Below are 25,807 nucleotides of genomic sequence, written 5' to 3' on the forward strand. Positions count from 1 at the left end.
GTTGTTTTTTTGAGGTGGTAAAAACGAGTTTTCTAATGGAAACCTCTCCAGGAACTTCTCCTCCCTTGGGGAGCTTTTTTCTTCCTTCAGCATCTCTGAAGAGTTTTTCAAATGTTTTTACACAGTTTCTTTCCCTACGCATTTTCTATCAGGAGTCACTTCAAAAGAACTGACATCAACTTACTTTTCTCCCAATCATTTTTTTTTTTCAAAACCTGGAGTAGAGTGGAAGAAAAATGCTCAAAAGAATGGACATATGAACAAAAAAGTGGTTTTATTAAAAAGAATGAATAGGAAGAGTCAACTTTTTTTTTGCGATTTTTCAGGTGTCTTTTCAAGTGGACTAGCTACGAAAGACTCCGCCAAATACTCCGTGTGCAGATATCCTTATTGATCAACCGACTGCAAGCAAATCCCCTATGGGGACTGTGAAAATGTAAAATTATTTACCCCACACTGTAATAGTCGTCCAATTGCCATATTTTGGTTGATACTCCTCCCCCCAAAAATGCAACATTACATGTCGAAAGGACCCCAAAATTACAATTAAAGACTACAGCCTGTCACATACAAAAAAAAAGTCCTCATATAGCTCAATTGACAGGAAAATAATTAAAAAAAAAAAAAAAAGTTATGGGTCTTGGAAAATAGCAACAAAATCAATTTCTCCCTACCAAACTTAGAATTTTTTTAAAACTGCAGGTTTCATATCACTGGAATCGTACTGACGTGGAGAGACATTTTGGCAAGTCATATTTTACCACACAGTAAATGCCATAAAAACAAAACTATGGTGGAATTTTTAACTATTTTAACCATGTTCAAATACATCGTATGGCAAAGTACATGGTCTCCTTCAAAACTACATCTCCCACAAAAATACAAGCCCTCAGATGGCAACGTCAACAGCAAAATAAAGTTCTGGCTCTTGGAAGAAAATGGAGAATAAAAGAAAATGCAAAAATAAAAATTGGCTGCATCCTTAAACCCTTAATCCCCAAGGGTGATTTGCACGTTCATGACCGGGCCAATTTTTACAATTCTGACCATTGTCCCTTTATGAGGTAATAACTCTGAAACGCTTCCATGGGTCTCGGTGATTCTGACATTGTTTTCTCATGACATATTGTACTTCATGTTAGTGGTAAAATTTCATTCAAATAACTTGCGTTTATTTGTGAAAAAAAACGGAAATTTGGCTTAAATTTTGAAAATTTCGCAATTTTCCAACTTTTAATTTTTATGCCCTTAAATCACAGAGATACGGCACACAAAAAAATTAATAAGTAACATGTCACATATGTTTACTTTACATCAGCACAATTTTGGAACAAAAATTTTTTTTTGTTAGGAAGTTATAAGGGTTAAAAGTTGACCAGCGATTTCTCATTTTTGCAACACCATTTTATTTTTACGGACCACATCACATTTGAAGTCACTTTGAGGGGTCTATATGATAGAAAATACCCAAAAGTGACACCATTCTAAAAACTGCACCCCTTAAGGTGCTCAAAAGTACATTCAAGAAGTTTATTAACCATTCAGGTGTGTCACAGGAATTTTTTGAATGTTTAAAAAAAATGAACATTTAACTTTTTTTCACAAAAAAATTACTTCAGGTCCAATTTTTTTTTTTATTTTACCAAGGGTAACAGGAGAAATTGGACTGCAAAACTTATTGTGCAATTTGTCCTGAGTACGCTGAGCAGGGCTTCACAGAAATTTAGAACGCCCGGGCGTGAAAATAAAAAAATCATTTTTTCCACAAACATGATCTTTTAGTCCCCAATTTTTTTATTTTCCCAAGGGTTACAGGAGAAATTGGACCCCAGAAGTTGTTGTCCAATTTGTCCGGAGTATGCCGATACCCCATATGTGGGTGAAAACTACTGTATGGGACTTTGATGGAATGGTCTGTGGGTGTCATGTTGCTTTTGGAGAGCCCCTGATGTACCTAAACTGTTGAAACTCCCCACAAGTGACCCCATTTTGGAAACTAGACCCCTTAAGGATCTTATCTAGATGTGTGGTGAGCACTTTGAACCCCCAAGGGCTTCACAGAAGAAGTTTATAATGCCCGGATGTGAAAATAAAAAAAATCATGTTTTTTTCTACAAAAATCATGTTTTTGCCCCCAATTTTTTATTTTCCTAAGGGTAACAGAAGAAATTGGACCCCAAAAGTTGTTTTGCAATTTGTCCTGAGTAGGCTGATACCCCATATGTGGGGGTAAAACACTGTTTGGGCGCATGGCAGAGCTTGGAAGGGAAGGAGCACCGTTTGACTTTTTCAACGCAGAATTGGCTGGAATTGAGATCAGACACCATGTTGCATTTGGAGAGCCCCCAATTTGCCTGTTCAGTGGAAACCCCCCAATTCTAACTACAACCCTAACCCCAACACACCCCTAATACTAATCTCAGCCCTAACCCTAACGGGAAAATGGAAATAAATACATTTTTTTAATTTTATTATTTTTCCCTAACTAAGTGGGTGATAACGGGGGGTTTGATTTACTATTTATGGCGGGTTTTTATGTTTGACAGCTCTCACACGCTAAAAGACGCTTTTTATTGTAAAAATAGTTTTTGCATCACCACATATTGAGAGCTATAATTTTTCCATATTTTGACTCACTGAGTCATGTGAGGTCTTATTTTTTGCGGGATGAGTTGACGTTTTTATTGGTACCATTTTCGGGCACGTGACATCTTTTGATCGCTTTTTATTCCGATTTTTGGGACGCAGAATGAACAAAAACCAGCGTTTCATGAATTTCTTTTGGGGGGGGTGCGTTTACACTGTTCCGCGTGCGGTAAAATTGATAAAGCGGTTTTATTCTTCGGGTCAGTACGGTTACAGCGATACCTCATTTATGTCTTTTTTTATGTTTAGGCGCTTTTATTTTATTTTTTCAATAAAAACAATTTTATATAAAAAATATTTTTGCATCGCTTTATTCTGCGAGCTGTAACTTTTTTATTTTTTCACTGATGACGCTGTATGGCGGCTCGTTTTCTGCGGGACAAGATGACGTTTTCAGCGGCACCATGGCTATTTATATCTGTCTTTTTGATCGAGCGTTATTGCACTTTTTGTTCGGCGGTATGATAAAAAACAAAGCAAAAAATGCTTTATTTTTATTTTTTAAGGAGTTCGCTAAGGCTATGTGCCAACGTAGTTTTTAGTGCTCCGGATTTCTCCCTGCGGATGTTGTAAAATCCTCAGGTAAATCTGCAGGTCAAAAGACCTGCGGATTAGCCTGCTGTTTTGCCCTGCGGTTTCTCACCTCACAATGGTGAAGGTAGGAAACCGCAGCGGAATCTGCACAAAGAATTGACATGCTGCGGACTGTAACCCGCAGCAAATACGCGAGGAAAAATCCGCAGCATATGCACTGCGTTTTTTTATTTCCATAGGAAATAAAGGTACTGTACAATGCAGCAGAATCTGCTGCGGACCCGCAGGGCCAAAACCGCTGCGGATCCGCAGCAGAATCCACAGCATGTGCACATACCCTTAAGGGGTTAACTAATGGGACAGTTTTATAGGGCGGGTCATTACGGACGCGGCGATACTAAATGTGTGTACTTTTATTGTTTTGTTTTTTATTTCCAAAAAATGAATTTATTTGGGAATTTTTTTTTTTAATTTAGCGATTTTTTATATTTTTACACTTTTTTTTTTTTTTTTAACTTATTACAATGTCCCAGGGAGACATAACTGTTATGTGACAGATCGCTGATCTGTCACAGGCAGTGCTGCAGGCTTCCTCATGCCGCCGCTTTGCAGGCATGAAGAAGCCACATCCCTGCAGGCCCCCGCCGCCATTTTGGATCCGGGGACCTGCAGGGAAGGAGGCCCCCGCAGCAGTGCTGCACATTGCGCTGCTGCGGGGGTCTCAGTGAAGCACGGAGGGAGCCCCCTCCCTGCCGATGCTTCCCTAAACCCCCGGTACACTGCGATCGTGTTTGATCGCAGTGTGCCAGGGGTTAACGTGTCGGTGTCAGCTGTGATAATCAGCTGACACCCGGCCGCGATCAGCAGCGCTCATCAAGTGAGCGCCGCTGATCGCTATGACGTACTATCCCATGTGGGCATAGGGGCCCGGGTCCCATGGATGGGATAGTATGTCAGATGTCAGAAAGGGGTTAAGGGTTTAAAAGGAATCTGTCAGCTGGTGTTTGCTATGCAATCTGAGAGCAGCATGATATAGGGGCTGAAAATCTGATTCCAGCGATGTGTCACTTACTGGTCTGCACACTGTCATTTTTTATGCAATCACAGTTTTCTCCCCTGCATATTTAGCAATTCTCTGAATGCAGAGCTCTGTATAATCCCGCACACACCACTGATTCACATAAAACCGCCAATCAGTAGCGGAGGAGTGGTTACAAAGAGTAGGGGACTACTAGGTACCAGAGACTTCGTCCTGTAGTAGTAATCTCATGCTGATTAAACGCGGATTGCATTGACACAACAACACAGCCTATTAAGTGACACATTACTAGAATCAAGGTCTCCGTCCCTACACCATGCTGTTCTCAGATGAGGGACCAAAAACCTGGTGACAGATTCCTCTTAAAGGATTCTAATTCTGTTCCTGTAAATAAACCAATGCCTAACAAGCCTGCAGCTGCGGTGATGAGGTTTATATTATTTCTTACAATGTCAATAAAAGTTGAGTGAAACTCCTTTATCAAAATGTTAATGTGCACAGCATTTCCTTCAGATCCACAGATGACCTTTAAGTTATGGCTGATTTACCCATCAAGGTCAATCAATGGATCACACATAAAAGTCTAAATGGCTATCAATGGCGAATACAACAGAAGATATCTAGCATATATAAGTCAGAGGACATAGAAAGACCACGTACTTATGGCATGTTCGACCATGCTCCCACCAGGTTCATGGTTTAGCATATTCATTTGACATCGACAGTGAAATGTACAGAACATTATACTAATTTTACCTATTTTCAATTAAACCCAGCTTCTGCATAAGGTTTTTTGACAGTCGGGAAGTAGTTGGGGGGTGGTATAGCGCCATTGTTAGTATGCAAGGTGCTACTGTTTTGTGGGATTTCCAGCAGGAATGTGATAATTTGTCCATCTATGTTGATATCCAGAGAACAAACTTGATACCCAGTTACAAAAACTTTATTAATGCTAATGTTTTGGTTCAAATTTTATATAGCACAGGAATTTGACTTTAGACATCTTGACATAGTGATCAAAAGAAATTCAGTTTGTGCCAGCTTCCAACAGCTTAAAGGGATTGTCGAGGCTTTGGAGATAAGCGAGCAGTCACTGTGCAACTGCTGAATCGCCCGCCGTCACGACATGCAAGCGAGTGGTCACGTGCCTGCACGTCTACGATTTGCATACTTGTCACAGGCAGACTAGAAGTGTCTAGTCAATTCATTAGTTAAGAGAAGTCGAATTAGTCTAGTTGGCACATAAGCACCAATATGAAAAGCAGACAATAGGTCAGGTGACCAGCCACTTGCACTGGAAACACCAGGGAATTGTGACAGCGGGCGCATCGCACAGTATTTACCTGAATACATCGCGCACCGTCACGATTTGGCAGTGACTGCAGACTTTTGTCGCAGGCCTGGAAATTCCCTTTAATGTTTGACAATACGCTGAAAACTTTTCCAATGCAGCCAACATTTCAAAAACATCAGAATTCTGCAGCAAACCACAGAGGTTCAGCAATAAAAAGTTATTTTCCATCATACTAATGATACTAATCAGAGGCTTCGATCCAATCTAGATTTTCAGCGGCAGACATGGGGTTAACATGGACATAGCAGAACCGTCCAATATGAGAAACTAACGGGTCAGGATCCCTGAAACAAGTAATGTGTGTGCGGTCCAAGTGACTTCACCCAGCGACTCAGTGGCTTCCTCTTGTTCACCATTTATGCTTTTCTCCAAGGTTTAAACCTTCTGTCCCTTTGTTCCTGCGTTAGACACAATAAGGTCACATACTTTGCATAACTTGACCTGGCAATCATTTTTAATGCAGAAAAATGGGTGACGGTATAAAGCGGCAAGAGGCGAACAGTCCTTCATTAATGTAGCAAAATGAAAGCACATCAGATCTAAACTGTGGACACTTGTTTCTTCACCCACACAAGTGATACAGATCCTCATGTATGAGTGATGTGAGAATGACTTGTAAATCACGGGACAGACAACCAAAGCATACAAATACCATCCTGAATGACTACAAGACAGAAAGACAATAATTAATAAACTGCAATAAGAGAAAACAATGACTGATGCCTTGCCAGGAAGGTGAAGAATCAACCCCCTATGTGTGATTATAGCCGACTTACAGCTAAAATATTTACCGTCATTAGTATATAAACCAAGCCAATTATATAAGTAACTCAAGGTAAACTGGTAGGTAACACATACGGTACATGCCAAGTAGGTGACTCAGGAAATATTCATACAAATGTATTCATAACAATAATGGCATCTGGCTGATTTACATAGGACTGCATGTTCCACCATTCAATCATACGCAATAAATCTGTGAAAAATAGCGTATGTCACAGATGGCAAGACTTCCAGGCCACTAACATAGTGCAAAAAGCTGTTTAGCTGAAGGAACAAATCTTCATTTTTTTTAACCCCTTAACGTCCAATGACAGATATATCCATCATAGAGTGCCTTCCCCTTTTTGCCGGAGCCCACACCTATTCCGGCACATGACAGCTGATCTGATCAGCTGTTATGTGCCCCTAAGGTTCATGGGTGGAATTGTGATCCATCCACAGCTGTTAACATGTTAAATGCCACTGTCAAACTCAGACAGCAGCATTTAACATGGTTGCGCTGGAAGTGCGTCACAAACTCCGCCCATCGACGCCCGTGTCACATGACCGCAGGTCGCCGATGGATTGGCATGAAAACCCATGGTCTGCAGCAGATCCCTGTGGTTGTCATTGCCGGATCGCTATGAGCAGCTCAGCAAGTGAACATTTATGCTACACAGAACAGGGCGATCAGAGGATCGCAGCTTCCAGTCTCCCGTGGAGACTATTGAAGCATGTCAGAAGTAAAAAAAAAATAATTAAATATTTAGAAAAAAATATGAAAAGTTCAAATCACTACCTTTTTGCCCATTCAAAATTAAAAAAAAAAAAAAAAATTTGTTATTGCTGCAGTCAGAATCGCCCGATCTCTAAATAAATAAAAAGAATTTACCAGATCGTTAAATGGCGTAACGAGAAAAAAAAAAATCAAAACAACAGAATTACATTTTTTTGGTCACTGCAACATTGCAATAAACGGCGATCAAAACATCATATCTATCCCAAAATGGCATCAATAAAAACGTCAGCTCGGGACGCAAAAAAAAAAGCCCTAACCCAGACCCCAAAAGTTAAAGACGCTTCAAGTCTCGGAAAATGGTGCTTATTTTTTTATTTTATTTTTTTTCTTTTTAAGGCCGGAGTCACACTGGCGAGGAATACGGGAGAGTGAGAGGCGCTAAAAGCACGCATTAGACACGGACAAATGATTCTCTATGGGGTCAATCGCACCAGCCGTATATTTCTCATCTGTATTCTACGCTCCGTGCCACTCGCAGCATGCTGCGATTGTCAGCGTACTACGCCCGTAGTACGCCAATGCAAGTCTATGGGTGCGCAAAAAATACGCATTACACACGGACCACACGTGTGACTTGCGAGAAATACGCACCAGGTGTCTTTTAGCAAAGCCGGCAATTCAGTGCGCTATACAGTAAACTCACACTGACAGGTTTAAAAAAGAAAGAAAGAACAGATATAGACACACATACATATTACATAATATATATATATATATATATATATATATATATATATATATACACACACACACACATATATATATATATATATATATATATACACACACACACACACACACACACACATATATATACATATATATATACACACACACACATATATATATATATATATACACACACACACACACACACACACACACACACACACACACATATATACACATACACATATATATATGCATTCTATGTGTCTATATCTATTCTTTCATTTCTTTATTAAAACTGTCATAGGGCTCCATTATATGTCCATTTTGCAAGCCTGCGAGAAAATCTCACCATACGGATGCCATACGGATTACATACGGATGCTTACATGCGCAAAATACGCGACCACACCTTGATTACGGATGACATACGGAGCACTGTTTAGGGGTCTGTCATCCGTATTACGCATGTAAAATACTGACAGTATTTTGCGCAGGTTAGTGTGACTCCAGCCTAACACTTTGGATTTTTTTTTTTTACCACTTAAATAAAAAAGAACCCTGACCTGAAGAATCATAATTGCAGGTCAGTTTTAGCAGTTAATGAATATGGTAAAAAAAAAAAAAATATATAGTATAATCGCACTTTTTTGCAATTTCACTGCAGTTAGATTTTTTTTCCCGGTTTCTAGTACACGATATGGTGAAAATCAATGGTGCCGTTCAAAAGTGCAACTCGTCTCGCAAAAAAAACAAGTCCTCACATGGCCATATTGACGGAAGAATGACAAAGTTAGGGAGCATGAAATGGAAATGCAAAAACGGAAATACCCCAGGTCGTTAAGGGGGTCCTTTTCTTTCATTGTCTTGTGGTATTTGTTGATGTTCTTTGAGTCAAAATTTCTTCAAGATGGTTCATCAATTTAGCAAAAAGCAAATACCATGCCAATATTGGTGAATATATAGAAAAAAAGCAGCACATTAAATTTAGAATTTTGGGCAAATTGTAAACAAGTTAAAAAAATTAGCAAAAACTAGACAAAAAGGCGCAAACGCAATAAATTATGCCAAGTGTTTACTCACATTAGTACCTGTACAAGTTTTTTTTGTTATTTCGCCACCCAGATGTTAAAGGGAATGGGTCATCAAAAAATGACCTAAAGTAAGCTTTTCGCGTCACATGTATTTTATTAAAAACAAAAAAAATTGCCAATGTGTTTTCTTCTTCATATCACAGTCTTTATTAAAAAATGAAAATGAGTAATCTTTCAATTTTCACAGTGGCCACTGTTTTTTTTTTTTTTTTTTAAAGTGTTGTGTGTCCCTTCAGGAAGAGTTTTCAGCAGCTTTCTTATCAGCGAAGACAGGATTACAATGACAGGTGTGTGTGTGTTGTGTGTGTGTATGCCAACATTCCCCTGGATTCATCTGAGTGACGTCACCATTCTTCAGACTCCGACTCACTCTATGCATGAGCCACTGTATGTTTTAAAATGTAAGCCAATGGACTCCATAGGATTACATTGTTAAACCCACTTCCATGTCACGCAGAGTGTAGCGTTTATCCCGAAGATTCTGATGAGCGGTGATGTCATTGAGAAGTGGAGTGGAACGGCACTGAATCCCGGAGAAGACGAGAATATTATCACACACAGAAACACAAGATTATATACGCTACACAGATTTAGTATAGAAAAAAAAACAAAAAAAAAAAAAAACACACACTATCATGGATGTGCTTCTTGAAGAAAACGATCTTCAGCACAAAGAAGAACTAGGAGTCCTAGAAGTGATAATATGACCCAAACATTGAGTCAGTCTGGGACTACATGGAGGGACAAGGATTTACACAAGCCTACATTCACGGAAGATCTGTGGTTAGCTCTCCAAGATATTTGGAACAACTTTCCTGCAAGGTTCCTCCAAAAACTGTGCAAGTATACCCATAAGAACTGATGTTTATGTGAAGGTAACAGGTGGGTCACACCAAGTTTTGGATTGATTTCTGTTTTGTTCACTCCTAAACAATTAATGCTTTGTGCTCATAGCACTTTAACCTATTGTCAGTGGCTTCGTCAGGGTTTATAGTTGAAGCTGTGAAAAAGGAACTCGGATGGGGTCATAGACTTTAATGATGCAGTGAGTGTCAGATTGTTCACTGTTGTACACCATATTCGACAGTATCCGCCTATTTGAAACAAGCACCAAATTGTGGTCGACTACTTTGGTGCCCTTTTGCATAACGTCCAACCGACTGCAGAGTGATTCAGTTATCATTACCATTCAATGTCTCCATCAGCGTTTGTTTTCCAGGGCTTCAGACACAAGTCCGTCAGATCCACTGACAGGCTGAAGTGCAATGTGAACATACCCCAACACCGTTCTTACTATGCAGTGTTATTCTCAGTACTGTATATATTTACCTAGAGCTGTGATGTTATGTCAGTAAATGCTTTAGTAAATACATAAATGAACTGCTGTAAAGCATTGATTTGCCAAGCATCAGTAATTGACCACAAACCACAATCTTTAAGCAAAACAAGTCAGAGCAAGAGAAACTACCCAGCGTCCTAATGAGAGTCATGTGCTGCATGTGATTAAAACTAACAAGGATTAATATTTTAGCACTTTCATAATAGTCCAGCATAACCTAACAATATTGGGTAGACATTAGAATACGTCTAAATGTCTTATGGAGGTGTATTCATAACATTTGATCCACAAACAAACAAGAACAGGTGAATATATAGACTTTAATTGGTACATGTTCTATCCACGATTCACAGACGTCTGAATGAGGTCCGCAGATTGATGACAGGTATGTTTTTTTAAAAATACTACTAGGACAAGCCCTTCTCATTCCCCATGTTCGGCCCCATTAAAATAAAAAAAAACTTTATGATCCCCCCTTATGCTGGCGCCATTTCAGCAGTATCGGCACTAGTGTTACCGGAGCGCACATGAAGTCAATATATCACATGAGCCCTGCGCCCAATCAGCGCTGGCGTCACTGTCTCCACCTTCAGGTGTATAAGTAATTAACAGGAAGTGAGTGGCCAGCCGCAGCTCTCATTTCCTATTAATTACGTATACATCTAAAAGCGGGGACATTGACACCAGCACTGATTGGGGTCAGGGCCCCCATTTCGTAACAACCTCACATGAGCCCCAAGAATGCGACCACCAACACCGCTGGAATGGCGACAGCACAGGAGGAAAGCACAAATGTTTTTATTTTATAGTGTCTAAACATTCATTGAGAAAGGGGTGATCTAGTAGTGGACAATGCCTTTAAAGCAGAAGTAAATTCAACTCGGGGGTTTTCCAGGGCTATTTTTTTTTGCTATACTATGGGCCTACAAATTAACCGGCTGGTTGCTATCAAAGGCATCTACCGGTCTGTTCTACGTGGCTTCGGCTCAGAGCAGTTGGAGACCAGTCCTGCAGGCGATTCAGCTCCTACATGTCAACAGAGCAGTTCTTCCTCTTCCAGGTTGCTCTGTTGATGGGGCGTGACTTCCCATCGTCGGTAGTCACACCACATCAAGAGAGCAGAGCGGATGAGAAGTCGCTGTTCTGTAGATGTGACGTCAGCGGAAGCCATTGCATCACCAACAGCAGCGGTCAATGACCACTCTGTGGGGGCAGAGATCGTGCTTGGCACAACAGGCAGGCCTGCTTGTTACTTCTTAGGGCTGTTGTAAAAAAAAGAAATAGTCCTAGATAACCCCTTTAAACATGTGATTGCAATTCATTCAACATAAATTTCAAGAAATAACCAAAAGTAATCACGATCAAGGGCAAAGATGAATAGGCCGCCAAGCCAACTAAGAGGTGTCAGAAACAAACAATGAGGTAACTTTTTAATATGTATAAGTGTTCTTTCACATTGTATTCTGTGTCACCAGGTCTGAAATCCCCCACAAAACGGGGTCCGACAGGGCCAACAGGCTGCAATGGTGATGGCAGAGCGAACTTGAGCTCTGCCTTGCACTTTTTTTGGGGGAGTGTACGCCTTTAGGAGGCGTATGCTCTGATGAAGGCTACTACATTTGAGTGTCCGCCTCCTGTAGGCGTACCCTCCGGAAAAAAGTGCACGGCAGAGCTCTTGTTCGCTCTGCTGTAACCATTACAATCTACTGGCCCCACTGGCGCATGTGTACATACCCTGTTTTGCAGGTGATTTCGGACGTATGCCCCAGTGGTGACACAAAACGAAATGTGAAAGTGTCCTAAGGCATTAAGTGTTTTTGCAGCTTTTTTATGCAAATTTTCAGCTGTTTTACAGTACCAACAAAGTTATGAAATTTCTGAAATTTTATGCACACAGCTTGTTCTTCTTGTCACCAGTATTTTGTGCTTTGCATGTCATTTTTGCACAATGGACCACGTTCACTTCTTTCAGCATTTTTCAACGAATGAAATGTATGGGTGGTGAAAAAACGCTGAAAAAAATGCAGCAGAAGCGCAGGTATCAGGTTTTCCGGCTCTTTTTGTGCTACCACTTGATTCTATAGAATAGGACTTTTTTTTTCTTCAACACTAAACTTTATCCGCATGCAGAAGAGACAAATCTTGCATGCCGAAACCGCAGCAAACACGCAGCAAAAAATACAAGAAACTGCTTTTTTTCTGCAGCTTCTTGCCTGCCAAGAGATCAGGTTTTGCTGCAGAAAAAAAAAAAACGTTGAAAAAACGCCTAGTATGAACTTAACCTGAAAGTTCCTTTAGTCCCAGAAAAAAAAAAAAAAGTAAAATTTGTGTCCTGAAATGATGCAACTTGCTAGTAAAATCTGCAATATTTTATCTGATTCCAGATATGCATCTCTACATCGCAGGTAACATATGTTCCATTTTTACTTTATCTGATTTTAACACCTTCCTTTGGCCAGTACAAACGTCCCCTGGAAATAATTGTATCCTGTTCTGCAAACCAATGTTCTTTAGTCTTTGCATTGCCCTTCAGCACTTGTGTGTTCAGTTTCCAGCCTTGCCAAGCACCAAGATGATGTGATAATTCAGATCTATGTTACAAAGTGAATATCTGACAACTGAAGTATGAGCTGCACACCACAGCAAATGGATCAGAAAACTTGTGAACGGCGTTTTGTTGTTTTGTATCGCAGAACCCAATTATTTTTACAGAAAACATTTCTTCCAAGTTGCATACTCTTAGTCACATGAATACTTCTGGAGCCAAATCCTAATGGTGTGCACATTGCCCACAGTTATGATTCAGCAAGCTGCAGTACTTTAAGGGTATGTGCACACGTTGGAGTTTGATGCGTTTCCGCAGCGTTTTTGGATGTGCGGAATTGCCTCAAAGCCGCTGTGCAGAGTGAACACAATGTTAATGAATGGGAAATGCAAAAACGCTGTGCACATGCTGCGGAAAATTCTGCGCGGAATCGCAGGGCTTTATTTTCCGCAACATGTCAAATCTTTTTGCGGATCCGCAGCTGCTGTTTTTTCTCTCTCTCTCTCCCAAAGCCACAAGGTAAAAAGTTCACAAACCAAATCCGCCCAGCAAAAACGCAATAGAATCCGCAGAAAAACCGCAAGGAATCCGCATCAATTCTCCAGGGAACACGCAAGCGTTTTACTCTGCGTTTTCTGCCAAGAGATGCAAATTCTCTGCAGAAAATTCTGTAGCCTAATCCGCAACGTGTGCACATACCCTTAAGGGATTGATGTATGTTTCAGAATGGAAACCGCAGCTGCAGATCCGCAAAAACAATTGACATGCTGCAGGAAATCTGCGCTGAATTTTCCGCAGCATGTGCACAGCGGATTAAGTTGTCCATAGGTTTACATGTACTGTAAACCGCATGGAAAACGGCTACAGATCCGCAGGGCCAAATCCGCTGCGGATGCGCAGCAAAATCCGCAATGTGTGCAAATACCCTAAGACTTGCTTAGCCCTTTATAGCAGCATAATGAAATGGGTGTCTCTCACTCCAGTGCACAATGGTTTACAAAACACCAGTCCTAATGAATCAGAGCCTTTGTTTTCTCTTCAGGACCAAAGATAGAATGGTGAAATTGCTGCATGGTTCACCAGTGTGCACGGTGTCTCAGACTTCAGGCTGAGGTCATAGACTTTCCTGCCCAAATGAGGAGGATGAGGAAGGCTGGGATATGAGCAATCTGCTTCCTGTTCCCGATTGGCAACAGTTGTAAAACTTGTTCTAGTTTTAATTCTGCTCACCGAAACCACAGAAGACAATTAATCTGTTCAGTACAGGAGGAATTACTCATTTCAGAGCCAAATGGGAATGTAAATAGTGAGTTCCTCTACATTCATATACTGTTGGCAAAGTTCACAAAAAGCTGCACATTCTCCACAGGTGACAAACAATGTCAAAGTCATTCAAGGCACAAAGTGCCATGCAGGAGAGGACCGGCCTCATTCTCATGGTTCAGACAGTGGACAGTGGCTCAAGGAGTAAGATTTCTACCTACACTACACATTTGCATGGGACTGCGTATCCCACTGCCCGGACAGTAGATGTATGTATGGGAGCTCATGCAGATGAGCGAATCAATCGGACAGCACTGAACCATATTATTTAATGGTGCTGTTCAGATGATTTTTTTTCTAGGTCCCGAGAAAAAAAAAAAACAGCATGCAATACTTTCATCTGAGTCTCGTTCAAGACTCACGCATTCAAGTCTATGGGTGCGAGGAAAAATAAATAAAAATAGGTTCCCCACACAGACTATCACAATGGCATCTGATTTTTATGGCTAGATTTCTATTATAAACCTAAGAAACTGTATGTGATTACGTGTTTTAATGAAGTTGTATGAAAACGGATGGAACACAGATGTCATATAGATGAAAAAAAATAGAAAAAAACATCATCAGCTTTCTGGATTAAACTCGGACGATTTTTCATACGCTCTTCTGCAGGCACCCTAAATCACAGACGCATTGAGAATGCTATGATTGCTCGTGGGATTATTCCCGAAAACATCAGTAAGCAACCAGATATTCAGTAAAGGCCTCATTCACTTCTACAGGTGACCTATTAAAGCTCCATCATACAGTTTTGAGCTTTTATATTTATATTTCCTTTTTATTTCTAAAAGGAAAACGCAACAGAGACAAATGTGAAGCAGCTGATACCTCAAGGTGCTTAGAAATATGGCATAAACACCTTAATATGTCACAATATTTTTGCACAACTCGGCAGTTGCGCAAAAATATTGCAACTTTTGGCACGTATATACCAGTCTTAGCAAGCTACACTAACATAGGTGTAAGTATGGGAGGACGTGGGCATGGAGCGATCCCACCCACCCATCAAATTCATCAGAAGTTATACCACTATAGTAGTACTCCAGAAATGTACACCAGACAACGGCGACAGGGCATGCTGGGCATCAGATGAGTAGGATTCATTAAGTGGTGTACGCTGCTTAATAAATCTAGTCTGTGTACTCCAGGGAGCGCTTCATTAAAGGGGTTCTGCAATAATGAGATTAAATGGCATCCCTAATATAATTCAAACTGCAGCCCATCCTAGTCACGTGTTAGTACGAGATGTACACTGAAGACATACAGCTCCTGAGACTCAACTGGCAGGAGCAATATCACACATACCTCAATCCATGGCCGGGAGCACAGCTGTAATGTGTGAAGAATTATGTATTACCCACATTGTGCTAGGCGAGGAGATCTCCAACTTCATCCTCCTCCTCTGCTGTCAGTCTCACAGCCTTATCACAGTGCACAGAGACTGACTGCACCCAACTGGAAAACAAAAACATTGAGAACGATGAAGCTCGAGATAACCCCCTTTGTGGTCACTGAAGAAGAGATATTTTATCATATTTGATAGCCATGCTCCCAGCTGCTGACTGAGGTATGTGTAATACAGCTCCTGTCAGTTGAGACGCAGGTCTCAGGGAGCTGTATATCTTCAGTTTGCTTCTCGTACTGACGAATGACTAGGATGGGCTGCAGTTTGATTTACATCAGAGACCCCATTTTATCTAATTCTCGGGGAACCACTTTAAAACTGGCATGCACCAGGCAAGTCTTAATGAATCCCCCCAAAGTCTAAACATATATTAAGACCCCATGGACACTGTAGATAAGATGCACAACACCTGTACGGCTTTACATGCAGAATGGTGCCTTCTTACAGCACTGTATTAAACAGATTTAGCAGCAACTGTTCCATATGAAGTCAGAGGAGACAATTAAAAATAAAAAAATCATACACGTAACACTGGATGGAGACTTCACATAATCATAGAAAGACCTGTCACACCTCATCACATTTGCATACACAACCATAGGAAAACAAATACAGTATAATTTAGACATCTTAAATCAGGAACCTTAAAGAGAATCTGTCACCAGGTTTTTGCTAATCAGAGAGCAGCAAGATGTAGAAACATATCTTGATTCCAGCAGTGTGTCACTTACTGGGCTGCTTGCTGTAGAATTGAAAATATCCTGTTTGAATTGATTTAATCACTAGAGGACTAGTAAACCTGCTGCCATGTGGTGCTCCATATTCATGAGCTCTGTATAATCACACCCCACCACTGATTGGCAGCTTTCTGCCTCTAAACAGTGTACCCAGAAAGCTGTCAATCAGTGGTGTGGGTGGGATTATACAGAGCTCAGCATTCAAAGAACTGCCAGATCTGCAGCAGAGAAAGCAGTGAGGTTATCAAAACTGCTGCCAGCAGCCCAGCAAGTGACAGATCGCTGGAATCAAAGTCTACGCTCCTACATCATTGCTGCTCTCAGTTTTGATAGCAAAAAAATCTGGTGATAAATTCCCTTCAATGAATAGGAATAAGTTGTCAGGAGAAAGATCATTAATGAATACTGCACCCAGGGGTCATGCTAGCCCCTCTAATCAAAGTAGATGCCAGATTTGACCTTCTACCATATCATGCTGATAACTATGCATTAGTATATTCTCCACAATGACCTGAGTGTCTTGCTAAGGCTGTGTGCACACGCTGCGGAATCTGCTGCCGATTGATCCGCGCGGATTTTGCAAACTCCGCAGGTAAATCCGCAGGTCAAAAGACCTGTGGTTTATCTGCAGATTAGGCTGCAGTTTTGCCCTGCGGTTTATCATCTCCACAATGGAGGAGATGGTAAACCGCTGCGGAATCCGCAGAAAGAATTGCATGTCAATTCTTTCTGCGGATTTGAAACCGCAGCAAAATCTGCGCGGAAAATTCTGCAGCGTCTGCACAGCGGTTTTCAATTTTCCATAGGGAATAATGGTACTGTACACCGCAGCAGAAACAGCTGCGGATCCGCAGGGCCAAATCCGCTCACTGCCTAAGAAGCTGCAAACACATTTCATAGTCAGGGAAAGAGAGGAAACTGATTTATTAAAGGTTCTGGGGGTCCTGGCCTCTTTTCTTCCCAATGAATGAAGGTCTGTGTGTGTAAATTCACTGACAGGGAACAATGACTCTGACTTTGAACTGGGAAGCCTGACCAAGCCCCAATAAGTCCCCCAGCAAGTATAGACTAAAGGATCCCACTGAGAAAATGATTGTACAAATATTCAGATCAGTAAGGTGTGATCCTGAAGGAAACATGCCCTGGGATCCAGACTGCAAAACTGAGGACATCTGCAGCGCATACTTGGCTTACCTAGCCCTGCAGAAAGAGGCCAAGGGGCCCACAGATGTATTTATACTGACGTGTAATCTATGTTGGAAGTCTTAATTATAGGTTCACTTAATTTTACTGACTGCAACAGATGCCACGATAATTCATAGCATGCTTCTGTCAATGTAGCTTTTACTACTGAGCCATTACATTATGGTGAAGAAAAAAAATAGAAGCTGACTCCTGAAATTGTGTAATTGGCTCCAGGATTTTAAATATTGTATCCATGTATTATTGGCTAGATCAGCGTCACAGTTTTCTGTTCCAAACATTTTTTACTGTATAAAAATAAGGATCAATGCAAAAAAAAGTCCTATGCGTAGCAATTCTGGCTTGCAGGGCTGACAAGAGCAACATCTGCATGGAGTATATTGTTCCTATGCGTAGTTTTTCCTTCCACACTCCCAAGGGCACACTGGTGGGTTCACTCATGGTTAAAGAGGTTGCCCACTACTTTTTCATTAATGAACTATCCTAAGGATAGGACATCAAAGTCTGATCGGTCAGGGTCCAAGACCCGGCAGCCCCGCCGATCAGCCGTTCTGTATCAGCAGCAGCCACAGTCCGAAACTGCTGGACCGTGGAGATGATCCATCTTCCGATAGTGGCGGCGACAGGGTACTACACATCCGCCTCCTATTCAAATCAATCGTCACTGTCCCCATCTTTGGATAAATTGAATATGAAGAGGAAGTCAGAGATGAGCTGCTTTCTGACTTCCTCTTCAGGTCCAAATTGTCCAAAGGTGGGGACAGTGACCCCAGCGCTGATGGAGCGGAGCCACGAGTCACAACAACCGTATGGGAGCCCAGGGTAAGAGAGAGTGCCGACACCGCAGGAACTGCGCCGGCACGGGTGGCGAGTATAGGCTTTATTACTTTATAAGGGCCAAGCGTGGTGTATGAGGAGTTGCCCAAGTAGTGGACAACTTGTTTAATACCTTTGTATGTGAACTATTACAGTGTCAGAGAAAAAGGTTTAACTTATTTCAAAAGTTATCATTTAGTATGTTTAGAACTGAATGATGTGAAGCAGAGGAAAACCGGCTTGTTCTTTCATATCCGAGCATAACTAAACTGCTCTAAGTAATACAACTGAAATATTCTGTATTACATGATGCATTTTTTTCCATATACTAATAATTACATCCATCCTCTTCCTCAGGAATAAACTCATTCATGACACAAGAGGGGGGAATTCGGAAGGTGCCCAAGGTTCAGGAATGCAAAGAATGTTATTGGGAAGCTCAGTACCATCCCCAACCCTGTTTAAAATGGGTATTGTCTAAGGATGCCACTTCAGCTATAGAGCTGCATATTTGTAGCACAGACACAGCAATAATAAGGGGAAAATCTCTTCAGACTGCTGATCGGTTTCGCATTTAATTGGGACTTTAGCTAATGACAGCTTTCCATGTACTGCGCTGGTGATGGCTTACTATCCCACAAACTGTATCAGGGATGCTAATGACCTACTGTGATATTCAGTGTGTGGGGCGGGTCCTTACCCTAAAAATAAAAAGGTTCTTACAAAAAAGAAAAAAAAAAAAAAAAAAAACACAAATGGTAACAACAGATAAGCAAAAAAACACAGCAAAGTTTTCTCTTGAGATGCGTGGCACATACTGCAGAAGACATTTGGTGGGACTTATGTAAAAAAAGTACAAACCTTTGGTCCTTCCATAAACATATGTTTTTAGATATTTTATTCATTTGTATAGCGACATTAATTCCACAGCGCTTTACAAGAATATTTAGAATTGAGAGTCCTCAGTGGTTGATACCTTTTAATGGCTAACTGTAACACATTGCAAGCTTTTGAGACTATGCAGGTCTCTTCATCAGGCTAGACTAAGGGTACCTTTACACATAACGATGTCCTAGCGATCCCACCAACGATCCGACGTGGATGGGATCGCTAGGACATTGTTAGCTGATCGCTGGTGAGCTGTCACATAGACAGCCCCTCCAGCGATCAGGACCAGCGAGCACGCTGGTTACCAACGTAAACATCGGGTTTCTAAGGGCTGCGGGGCCCTTAGAAACCCAATGTTTACCCTAGATACCAGCGTGCACTGCAGGCAGGGCGGGAGGTGGAGGTAGAGCGGCGCAGACAGACCGGCGTAGCTCTGCTATCTGCTACTCTGGTCTGACAGACTGGAGTAGCAGATAGCAGAGCTAATCCAGTCTGTGCGCCGCTCTGCCTCCACCTCCCGCCCTGCCTGCAGTGCACGCTGGTATCTAGGGTAAACAGCGGGTTTCTAAGGGCCCTGCAGTCCTTAGAAACCCGATGTTTACATTGGTAACCAGCGTGCAGCGTCGCTCATCGCTGGCTCCCGCTGCCACACGCAGCGATGCGCGCTGGCCAGCAGGAGACCAGCGATGGAAAAATGGCCCAGGACGATCCAGCACGATCAGCGATACCCCGCGGGGGGGCCGATTGCTGCTGGATGTCACACACAGCGATCTCGCTGGAGAGATCGCTGATGTGTTACAAAATCAGCGATCTGTGTAACGGGCCCTTAATACAACATCTGAAGAATAACATATTTATACACAAGACAACACATAAATAACTCAATAGATAAGACAAGTGATGTGGAATAGTCATTGTGGGAGAGAGATAAGCATAAATATTGGAGCAGTTCATAGATAAGCAGTGTGAAGGTTTTATTGCCCTCTGATTGCTGGTCTGGTTCTGTGTTGTGATGACCCCAGAAGGTCTGAGGGGCATTAATACCTGCACTGAATGTGTCGAAAGTTTTCATAAATTGGTACTCAGAGATTCTTCTCTCTCTCTGAGACTGGAAGTTACTTTTCAATACCAGTAATTTCATGTCCATGGTGCTGTGATCAGGCATACAAAAATGTTTTGCCACAAGTAGATCCATTCTTTTTTCTCTTATTGTGTGGCGATGAGAATTCATCCTTGTTCTCAGTTTTTGCCCGGTCTCCCCCACATACAGACCCCCAGTAGGACATTTAGTACAAATTATTAAGTACACCACATTAGATGTGATGCAGCTGAACGTACCTGGGATCTTGTAGTCCTGATGTGAATTGGGGATCTTTCTCTTGTCCGTGGTCATTATAAATGGACAGGTTTTACATTTTTTTCTGGTTGCAAGGAAAGGTTCCTACAGCTATTGGAGAGGACAGGGAGCTTCTGACAATGATGCTTCTTAAATTTGGGGGCTGCCTAAAACACAGCAGTGGGGGTCTGGAAATATGGATTGTAATCGGGCATCTTTTTGTAGTAAACGTTGTAATTTCCGTGCAGCTCCCCTTAGCACCTCCAGATTTGGATTGTAGGTGACCACTAGAGGCACCTGGTTATTCTCTTCTTTAGCTTTGTAATGTAGCAGGTGATTCCTTGATACTCTGGTGGCCCTTGTAATTTGGTTTTCAATTGTTCTTGGATGGAAGCCCCGATTCAAAAAGGTTTTTCTGAGGCGACCAAGGTGTTCATCTCTATCCATGGGGTTGGAAGATATACGATTGTATCTGATGGCTTGGCTGTAGATAATAGAGTTCTTTATGTGTTTTGGATGGAAACTGTCCCATTTAAGGTATGTTGGACGATCGATTGGCTTCTGATACAGGGATGTCTCTATTTCATTGTTTTTTAGCTTAATGATGGTGTCTAAAAAGTTAATTTCAGTGCTGGAATAGTTGAGCGCTTTACAGACATTATTGGCACTGTCTCCGATGGGGCTCACAATCTAGAATCCCTATCAGTATGTGTTTGGAGTGTGGGAGGAAATCGGAGAACCCGTAGGAAACCCACGCAAACACGGGGAGAACATACAAACACCTTGCAGATGTTGACCTTGGTGGGATTTGACCTCAGGACCCCAGCGCTGCCTATCAGGAGCATTTACCTGTTATATTTTTAAAAAAGTAAAAAAAAAATGGAACTAATCTACTGAAGAAAAAAAAAAAGAATCAGCAGAGTTTGGGAATGGAATTACTGGATGTGCATGAATGTAATTGGTCAGACTTGGCATTGTGCCCAGCGGAATGGGACCATCGCTAAATACTTGTGTCTCTGTTTACCAAACAGTGCAGCAGATAATTACTCATAATGAATAATTACTGTACAATGGGAAACCTATTTTCTGACTGGAGTCTTCCTTTAGATCAGTTAACAATACCCTCAAATTTATATTAATTTTAAACAGAAATTTAGCGAGCAAGAACAGATGTCAGAGGGGCATATACAGCACATCCAGGGCCCCGAGCGAATATACACCTATTCTGTTACTAGCTAGAAGTAGATTGTGTACGGAGCAGAGCGCCACCATTCCCCCACTCTGACTAGTGGCTGCTTTGTTTTGTTAATTGTAATCAGCCATATGGATCTAGAGATAGGGGCTTTGCTATTTAAAGCCCCCTTTTTGCTAGTTTCCATACTCTTTGCTAAAGGGGGATGGCTCGCCGTATTCTTTGGGGTGGGCTGGTGGCTGCTCTGCATTATTTACTTGTAAGCAATTCCCAGAGGAGGCAAAAGGAGAAAATTACAGACAGGGAGGAGAAGACCCCCCCCCCCCCTTCACGTGTACAGTGCGGGGGGGGCCCCTGTGCACCGAAATCTAATTAGCAAAAAACTTCAAATGGTGATGAAAGGAGAACCACAAAGCGGATTTCTTCACCAAAGGTGGCAATGTAATCTGTATTACAGCCATGTATTTACTCTAGAAAGATCGTGCTAACAGGTTCTCTTTAATCACTTCTAAAATGTAAACTAATTTTGATTTTTTAAAATTTTGCCTATCAGGAGCATGGAGCCGTAGCCATCACATGCCACCCTGGCAATGAGTAGTGGTACGTTACTACCGAGAGCTTTCAAGGGCAAAATACCTACAACAGGAGATCATTTTATAAAATTCAAGCCTCGTGTGTCGTCAGAACAACCACTATGCCATATTTTGCAACACACCGAGTGCGAGGAACGATTTCCGACTCGTCTCCACCTAGACCTGGCATTGCTTTTCCCCTTTACGTTCTTCGATAAGACTTGCCCCTGTTGAGGAACCTAGCGCAGACAATAAACCTTCCTTTTAGGCCAATAAAACAACTAATATCAGAATAACCAGGTTAGCATCGCCATGTGTTTCCTCTCCCTCTGGAGGCCAGGAAGCGGTTTATGGAGTGTTGTAGTGGAACAATCAGAACACCATGAAGTAATAAAAAAGGATTTGTGCTAATGTGGACATTTTTTCGTTTTTGCTGCGTGGATTTGTTACCAAAATATGAAGCAACCTGATGCCAGCAAAGTGAATGAGTGTCATGTACCCGTTGCTTATTTTTTACTTGCAGATTTGGCGCAGAAGCTAATCTGCAGCATGTCCATTCTCTGTGTGTTTTTGTCCTGTGTTTTTCACCATCAACTTCACTCAAATCAGGCAAAAACATTGCAAAAAAGCAGGTTTTTGCAGCTGCGTTTTTCCGGCCAAGAAATGCAGAAATAGTGCAGAAATTTCTGCATCCATTTACACAACGTGTGCACATAGCCAAAGAAATATACATCACATTTCAATGCCGATGTGTAAACAGAACCTACAAAGAGCACGTACAGACAGTAAAATATATGATCTTCCAGCATAAGCTCTATGACGTCTGCCAGAAAAAGAAAATCTCAAAAGGTCAATTGTGTTTTACAGGAAATTTCAATGTCAAGGAGACAGTTACTGTACGCAAACATCAGTGGACACGTGAAAGAGGCAAAAAGGCCAGGACATCATGGCACTGGACCCATGAAAGCATCAGAAAGGCCTGGACAATGTGGCAGTGGACCCATCAAAGCATCAGAAAGGCCTGGACATCATGGCACTGGACCCGTGAAAGCATCAGAAAGGCCTGGACAATGTGGCAGTGGACCCATCAAAGCATCAGAAAGGCCTGGACATCATGGCACTGGACCCGTGAAAGCATCAGAAAGGCCTGGACAATGTGGCAGTGGACCCATCAAAGCGTCAGAAAGGCCTGGACATCATGGCACTGGACCCGTGAAAGCATCAGAAAGGCCTGGACGACGCGGTAGCGGACCAGCAAAAGCACCAGAAAGGCTAGGACCATGTGGGAGTGGACACGTGAAAGCGTCAAAGACCAGGATGACTCAGCAGTGGACCAGCGAAATCATCAAAAAGGCCAGGACAATGTGGCAGTGGACCCATCAAAGCGTCAGAAAGGCCAGGATGACACGGCAGCGGACCAACGAAAGGGTCACAAAGCCCAGGTCAATGTTTTGGGGCTTTTTTTTTTTTATAATTAAAATGCGTGCATTTGGGACAAAAAAATCATTTACTATTGGTATCATTGACGATTTAACCCTTTTTTCTTTCTAAAGCGTCTTTGTTGCACTGTCTATAGAAAGATTCTGTTGAATCAATCAATGAGCTCATTCTGATGGGAGCTTTTTCAGCTATTTAGTCAGTCTTTGGTCAGTATTTCACATCAGTATTTGTAAGCTAAAATCAGGAGTGGAACAATCAGACAAAAAATATAGTTGAAACGTCACCACTCCTGTATTTGTTGCCGGCTCTGGGTTTTGGCTTACAAATACTTATGTGATACTGACTAAATACTGACAGTGTGAACGTAGCCATTTTCGGAGCTCCTCTATACAGATGTATGACCACAGACCATATTAAATGTTGAATGTGCAACAAAACAAGGAGCCTGTATAAAAAAAATAAAAATCAACTGTTGCAAGTTCTGAATTAAATTCAATTTGAAAAAAATTATATTAAAGACCAAAAGTTGTCTCCCAATAGTAAAATCCAATTCTATAATGTCCATAAAAGAAAATCCTTATCACAATATCTCATGACATTTCCCAAAGAGCTCACGTGACATAGAATCACCTTTACGCTGCCGTACACGGGTCAGTCTGTCCACAACCTAACCGAGGATTGGTATATTTCCGGCCCAAGAGCAACACAAAAAGTGCACTCACTATATAACTACCAAGGTGTATTTATTACAATCATTATTGTATATATGATTTATTATTTTACATAAAACAAATCTGCAGAAACGACCAATGAAACGTTTCTGTGGCTCAGGATTGGGGATTTAAGCAATAGGGATGTGTTCACACAAGACCGCGTTGTTGCATTCATTTCAGTGCAACGTGAGGCCAAGTTCACACACGACCATATTTTTTTGGTCCAAATGCCGAAAAAAACTGATCGCACTCAAACATTGAGTAGTTCAGATGAGTGAAAATCTGTGCATGAACGAAATATTGGCACAGGCACTGGTTTCTTCCATATGTCAGATGAGACTAGTGCGCAAATCTGCTGTGTGTGAACATAACATATGGGTACTTTTACACGCAACAAGCGTCGACCACCGACATAGGAAGTCGCCCGTTTCTTATCGTCTCGTGTAACGCATGGAAGGGGGCTTGTATGATTGTGCGTCCCCCCAAATCGTAGACAGCAGGGGATCGCACGCCGATCTGCCATCAGCGGAAAGTAGGATTTGTGACACTCAATCACATTTACACTGGGTACGACTCATTGTATCTGTAACATTACAATGGTGGGCGATCGGCCAGAATGGTATCATTTATCCTCCTAGAAGTTTTACCTACTAGCATCACCTGTCCCTCACCTACAACTCCCATCTGGCACACTGACTGGGGTCGTAGTCCCTCAGCTCTGGGGATAGGTAAGCCACCGGACAGGTCAGTAAGCTCCCAGCCAGGGATCCAGCACACAAGGAGTGCAGCCCTGCAGTATGCCCGCACAGGTGAGACTCCCTCCCGGGCGCACAGCTGTGCTAGCAGCGTCCTGCCACCAAGGACATGGTGGCTCACTCACCTTCCTCACTCAGTCCCTCTGCTGTGAAGTTATCCCAGACTTGTCCCAAGCTCTGCACTGCTCTCCGGCCTCCCTCCCTTCACCAAGGTGACCACCCCTTCCTTCTTTTGTGAGAGGGACTCCGAAATCTGGCTACACGCCACACTGCCACCTGCTGTGCAGCAGCAGCTCTGCACCCAGAGTCATGGCAGTGCCCGGTGGGTGAGCCCATGTGGCAGTGCTGTGTGCACATCACCGAGCAGGCTATAAATATATAGCATCTTTATTTCTATAGCGCCAACATATTCCGCAGCCTTTTACATTTCAGAGGGGACTTGTACAAACAATAAAAGACATTACAGAATTATCACATAAATCAACAGATCCCAAAAGGAGTGAGAGTCCTGCTGGGCAGAAACAGGAATGGAAACGTGACCCAGAGAAGCAGGAGGGTCAGGAGGAACCAGTACCGGGCTCTCATGCCGGAGAACCAAGATCAACTACATCAAGATAAGACTTGGCCCAAGAAGGAACAACATTGT

The 25,807-nt window shown here is 42.1% G+C and overlaps 1 protein-coding gene across 3 annotated transcripts in view; it reads right to left on the minus strand.

Annotated features, from left to right (window-relative positions):
- The window catches only part of CGNL1 (cingulin like 1), a 160,390-nt gene extending 134,954 nt beyond the window's left edge, over positions 1–25,436 (minus strand). For 2 of the 3 annotated variants that reach the window (XM_073586984.1, XM_073586981.1), the window contains exon 1: positions 25,287–25,436. The gene's annotated coding sequence lies outside the window, so the exon portion shown is untranslated. Of the gene's footprint in view, positions 1–15,409; positions 15,560–25,286 lie in introns of all 3 variants that reach the window. The other variant, XM_073586982.1, reaches the window with a different exon arrangement.
- Positions 25,437–25,807: the final 371 nt, after the last annotated feature.

This window comes from Dendrobates tinctorius, unplaced genomic scaffold (assembly GCF_039654945.1).
Source record: "Dendrobates tinctorius isolate UK_male_01 unplaced genomic scaffold, ASM3965494v1 ptg000097l, whole genome shotgun sequence".
NCBI classification, from domain to species: domain Eukaryota; kingdom Metazoa; phylum Chordata; class Amphibia; order Anura; family Dendrobatidae; genus Dendrobates; species Dendrobates tinctorius.